Source organism: Dreissena polymorpha, chromosome 3 (assembly GCF_020536995.1).
Source record: "Dreissena polymorpha isolate Duluth1 chromosome 3, UMN_Dpol_1.0, whole genome shotgun sequence".
In the NCBI taxonomy this organism is placed as follows: Eukaryota; Metazoa; Mollusca; class Bivalvia; order Myida; family Dreissenidae; genus Dreissena; species Dreissena polymorpha.
The window spans coordinates 91,131,887-91,138,124 of NC_068357.1; positions in this window are offsets into that span (position 1 = coordinate 91,131,887).

A 6,238-nucleotide genomic window follows, 5' to 3' on the forward strand; every position below is an offset into this window, starting at 1 on the left:
ATATTGAAAGATTTGCTGGGGATCAAGGGGGCCGCTAGGCAAAGCTCTGCTAGGGGTCCAGGGGGGGGGGGGATGCCCACCGTAATCTTCACGATTTTAGTGATTTTGAAGGCTTTGACAAACACTTCTCGACCATGTCACGCCTTATACTTTCATCAAAGTACTTTCTTATAATGCCAAAAAAGTGCATAGTTTGTCGTTTAGGGGGTCCAGGAGGCGAAGCCCCCCGGAAGCTTCACTATTTTAATGATTTTGAAGGCTTTGACAACCACTTCTCGAGCATGTCACGCCTTATATACTTTCATCAAAGTACCTTCGTATAATGCCAAAAAATGAATAGTTTATCGTTTAGGGGGTCTAGAGGGGCGAAGCCCCCCAGAAGCTTCACGATTTTAGTGATTTTGAAGGCTTTGACAACCACTGCTCGAGCATGTCACGCCTTATATACTTTCATCAAAGTACATTCTTATAATGCCAAAAAAGTGCATAGTTTATAGTTTTGGGGGTCTAGAGGGGCGAAGCCCCCCCCGGAAGCTTCACGATTTTAGTGATTTTGAAGGCTTTGACAACCACTTCTCGAGCATGTCACGCCTTATATACTTTCATCAAAGTACCTTCTTATAATGCCAAAAAAGTGCATAGGTTATAGTTTTGGGGGTCCAGGGGGCGATGCCCCCCGGAAGTTCCACGATTCTAGTGATTTTATGGCTTTGACAACCACTTCCCGAGCATGTCACGCCTTATATACTTTCATCAAAGTACCTTCGTATAATGCCAAAAAATGAATAGTTTATCGTTTAGGGGGTCTTGAGGGGCGAAGCCTTCCGGAAGCTTCACGATTTTAGTGATTTTGAAGGCTTTGACAACCACTTCTCGAGCATGTCAAGCCTTATATACTTTCATCAAAGTACCTTCTTATAATGCCAAAAAAGTGCATAGTTTATAGTTTTGGGGGTCCAGGGGGGCGAAGCCCCCCGGAAGCTCCACGATTTTAGTGATTTTGAAGGCTTTGACAAGTCTAAATAGGTGATTTAGATCTAGTTAAGTGTAAAACATCAAATGAATTTACTTTACTGGATCCGCCTATGCATATGCAGGTTTTCATTTCATTATACTGACATTTGAATTTTAAAAAGTATAATAAGAAGGGCGAATTTAAAAAGCAAATCTAAACGTTTTTCAATAGACCAGAATGCCCCAACATGTCACTTTTGTTTGAAAACCCCACTTTACGAATCAAAGTATGGAGGTTCGCATGTTCACATGCTTGAAAATGTGTATAGAAAATTTAACTACAATAGCATAATGGTTTTTAGTAGCACAGAACACAAGTTGAACAATGTGTTGTTTTTTTCTGTATATGGTGTACTTAATAAACTACACGTATGGTTATAAGTTTATTATGCATCCATAATAAATATATTATCAGGCAAGCTGATAGTGCGCGTGTATGTGTTGAGCGCTAGCAATATACTGAGTAAACTGCGGAGGCATGTATGTATATACTAACAGAGTGGCACTGGGTATGACTCATGCATTCAATTTAAGGCCTATACTGTTACATCCTTTCTCTTTTACACAAGATAGACGTAATCTTTAATGTACTAGTAATTTAGAAAAGTAATTATTTTTTGCTCAAGCATGTGCACATAATAAGCAGTATAAATGATCTCATGTTGCCTTCATGAATTCATGCAAATGATAAATAAAATACAAGTAACGCATGTGTAATGTCAAAAGTCTGCATCTATTTACAACACACTATTTACAAAGTTAAGCACATAGTCTTTGAACCGCTCAGGGGGCTTAACTTGTCGACCTGATCTAGTTGTTCTTATCAATGGTTCAATAGATTGTTTTTGTTTCTCCGGCCCTTATCATCCGGAAATTCGATGGGAGGTAATTCTGGTTCATCAAATAAGTGTTCATTTTTACGATTGTCCTCCCTTGGAGTGTAGAGTTCTGGTGTCTTTCTCAGATGGTTTGCGATTTCTATTGATGACGCCGCCAGATTCTGTTCTCACATCATACGAACGAATTTGGGGTTTTGCCTCAATTGTTCCCCTTTTCCATGTTGTGTTCCATTCCGTTGGTTGTATGCGAACGGTGTCACCGACGTGTAATGGCTTTATGTCACGTGCATTGCGGTTGTATTAATGCGCTTGACGTTCTTTACTTTCGTTAAGCTTTCGGTGTTCGTGATTGGGTACTGCAGGCTGGAGCTTCAAAGACTTGATGGGTAACAGTGTTCTTGTTGCTCGATTGAACAACTGTTGCGCTGGGCAATAGCGAGTAGATTGTTGCGGAGTATTCCGGAAATTTAGCAAGGCTATCATAGGATCAGTGTTCGAGTGTTTCGCTTTTTTCATTATGTTCTTGGCAAGTTTTACAGCATTCTCGGCTTTTCCGTTACTCTGGGGAAATCGAGCTGACGAGAATGAGTGAGTAATGTCCCATTCATTTTCAAAAGCTTTGAACTGCTCAGACTTGAACACTGTAGCTTGATGTGACTCAAGCGTTTCCGGTACTCCGTGTCTTGCGAAGTGTTGCTACAGCTTTCTGATGATAATTTTGGACGTGGCTTGTTCCAAGAAATCGATTTCAAAGAAATTGCTAAAATAGTCCACTGTCACTAAGTACTCATTGTTGTTGAATGTAAACACGTCCGTTGCTACTTTAGCCCATGGACGATCTGGTACTTCGTGGCTGATAAGCGGATGCTTACACTGCTTCCTTCCGAACGACTGGCATGTTTCACAATTGCTGACGTAATCCTTTATTTCTGACGTCATGTTCGGCCAATAAACACTATTGCGTGCTCTTGCTAGACATCCTTCAACACCAGTGTGAGAATGAATATGTTCTAGCACGTGTGTTCGCATCGATTTCGGTACCACTACGCGATCTCCTCGGAATATAATTCCATTTTCGCATGAGAGTTCATCGCGCACTGATACATATGGCTTTGTTTCTGGTGGCGTATTTGACCATCCGTTGCCTACTGTGAAACCATTTATTTTCGACAGCACAAAATTTCGTCATTTTTATAAAAATGACGATTTCGTCAGCACTTAAATTCGCCGATTTTTGGTTTTGAATTTTAAAAAAATGCGTCTGTCAATATCCAATTTGTGTGTAATACATATTCGCGATCAATCGCAGTTGCAAAACATCGTGGAACGAATGCGGTAACACACTTGAGAATCACTGCAGGAGGTGGGGCCTGTTTGTCACATGCCAATTAACTAGTCTTTTGTTATCAAGGGACAGTAATGGACCCTCTTAATGTATGCCATTCACACGTTCATTGTTATGATTAGCGGACAAGTGGGATCGAATAACCGTTAACGAGTGTTTGTAACAACGAAGCCAATTGCCAATTAGTCTTATTCTATTATTAGAATATTATCCAGATTGTTAAGTGTTTTTTTTCAAATAAAATGCTTTTTTATTCTGATATCAACATTAAAATTATAAACTCTATGTGTGTGTGTGTTCTTAAAAAGTAAACTACCGGTATATTAATCAATGTCAATAATTTAAAAATAAATAAATTGATACATATAAAATAGTAATAAGTGTGGTTAAACGCAAACAACAAACAACAAACAGCAATTAAAATATTCTTTATTAATTTGTGATAAATACGCATGTTGATCACACATCGTCATCTCATTTGGTTTATTGTCTTTCATCGGCATTCGCTGCGTGATGGCTAATATGCAACACCCCTGAAAAACACAATGCACCTAATGGGTAATAAAGTTATAAACAATTAGCGCTAATTCATTACCATTCTACATAAACGAAGTCAACGCATTCGATACATCTTTACTGCACACGCGTTTAAAGAAGTGTAACGTGTCAGTTAAGTACCTTGTGTAATCTACATCCCTTTGTGTCAAAACCGGATTAATCTTGATAACGAAACAGCAGTGAATGTGTGCATGGATTATGTTGGAATTTAATGCCTCATGTCTACGGTAAAGTTTTAAAATATTGTTTAACTTGGTGTTTGCTTTGTTCAAACATAGAGCATGATTGTTCGTTAGGATCTTAAATTCGCCGATCGGTCGACTGACGAAATTTATGAAAATTAATGCCTGACGATTAATAATGGTTTCACAGTATTTGATCAATCACACGATTCTTAAGGTCAGGGTCTGCTAGTGTTTGCTTGCGTAGATTGTCTTGTTTTGCTTGAGAAAGCACAAGATAGTCCGTCATTTTTGTACTTTCAATCTCTTTTTCGTACTCCGAGAGTAGAACGCCGTCGAGTTTCGTTGAACCATGGCCATGATAAGCTCTTGAAAGCGTATCCGATATGTACATGTGTTCGCCTTTCTTGTACAAAATATCATAATCGTACGTTTGCAGTTTGAGTAGCATCCTCTGCAAACGTTTCGGAGCTCTGATCAACGGCTTTTTGCTTATTATTTCAAGCGGCTTATGGTCACTCTCTACAGTCACTTTCCGACCATATACATATTGGCGAAACTTCTCAAATCCGAATAGCACAGATAAGAGTTCCTTTTCGAGTTGCGCATAGTTTATCTCCGATTTTGACATTTTTCGACTTGCAAATGCAACAGGTGATCCCCCTTGAAACATCACACACCCCAATCGGTATCGGATGCATCACATTGGATTGTAGTTTCGAGCTCTGAATCGAAATATCGTAGCACAGGGGCATTACACACTGTTTGCTTGATCGCGTGTAGTGCTTCGTCGTGCGCATGGGACCACTGGAATAAGTTGTCCTTGTGTGTAAGCTGGCGTAGTGGCTCACACATGTCCCCGAGGTTGTGTAGAAACTTTGTAAACTTTGTGAAATAATTGACAAGACCCAATAGTCTCTGCACACCCTTCTTGTCTGTTGGTTTCGGCATTTTCATGATTGCTTCAACTTTCGCGGGGTCCGGTTTAACACCTTTGTCCGTTAATAAATGACCAACAAACGGCATGCTTGTCTTATGTAGCTGCAACTCGTCCTTGTTTAGCTTAATGTTGCGTTCTATGCATCGTTGCAACAACTTTTTCAAGTTGTTATCATGGTCTCTTACGGCTTCGTCGTATGTGGAGCCTTTGCCGTAGATAATGATATCGTCCGCTATGGCGCATATTCCACGGAGACCACTAAGGCTTTCTTGCAAATACTGCTGGAAGTATTCCGGTGCTGGAGATATTCCAAACGGCATTTTGAGCCAACGGTACTTTCCGTAAGGCGTTTTGACATGCCAAAAGCAGTTTGACATCACATTTACTTTTGCTTGTGAGAGCTCTAGTAATTAATCTTCAACCACTGGCATCAGGTAGTGGCTACGCTTCAGCGCTTTGTTAAGAGGCTTAGGATCGATGCATAGACGAATCTTTCCAGAAGCACGTTTCACAATTACCAAACTAGATAACCAGTCAGTGGGGGTATCAATTTTCGCAATTGTCTCATTATTCTCAAGCTTATCTAGCTGCATTTTGAGCTCAAGTTTCAATGATAACGGCACGCGTCGTACAGACATTTTCACTGGTTGAACCGTATCATCAACGTTCATATGAAGTGGCTTAGAAAATTCACATTCACCAATGAAGACTGTTAAAAATTTCTGTTCAATATCATGCATTGACAAACAATCAGAGTTGTCCACAGGGCATATGTTTTGATATTGAATTTGTCTTAATTGCATTTCTTGGATTGCTTCTGCGCCCAGTAGCGGGTTTACATCTTTATCAATCACTAAAAATTCAACAGTGTGCCAAGCATGTGTCTTAGGAATTTTTATCATTAATTTGCATTTTCCTTCAGCTTTGATACTGATTTGTCATGCATTCGCAATTTTGAGTCAGTGTATTCAATTTCAACTCCTGGTATTAGAGACCGTGGAATGATATTTGTTGTCGCGCCCGATTCTAATTGTTGTTTTCCCGAGTTTCACTAGTAACATGTTTGCATAAATTTTGTTCTGAAAACACTTTCCTGCGTTAAGTGTTAATATGTCATCGCAATTCCCATCATCTGAAAGGTCACATTGTTTTACATGGCCTTTGTGTTTTGATTTTCTGGCTGAGCGACATTCCGACGCATAATGATTAAGCTATCCACATTTTCGGCACTTTACACCTAAGGCCGGGCACTTGTTTGGCATGCAATTTGTTCCACAATAAGGACATTTCTTGACGGCTGACTTTGGTCCTCTGTGATAGCTTTGCTTTTGTTGCGGCTTTGATTTTGGTTTGACGACAT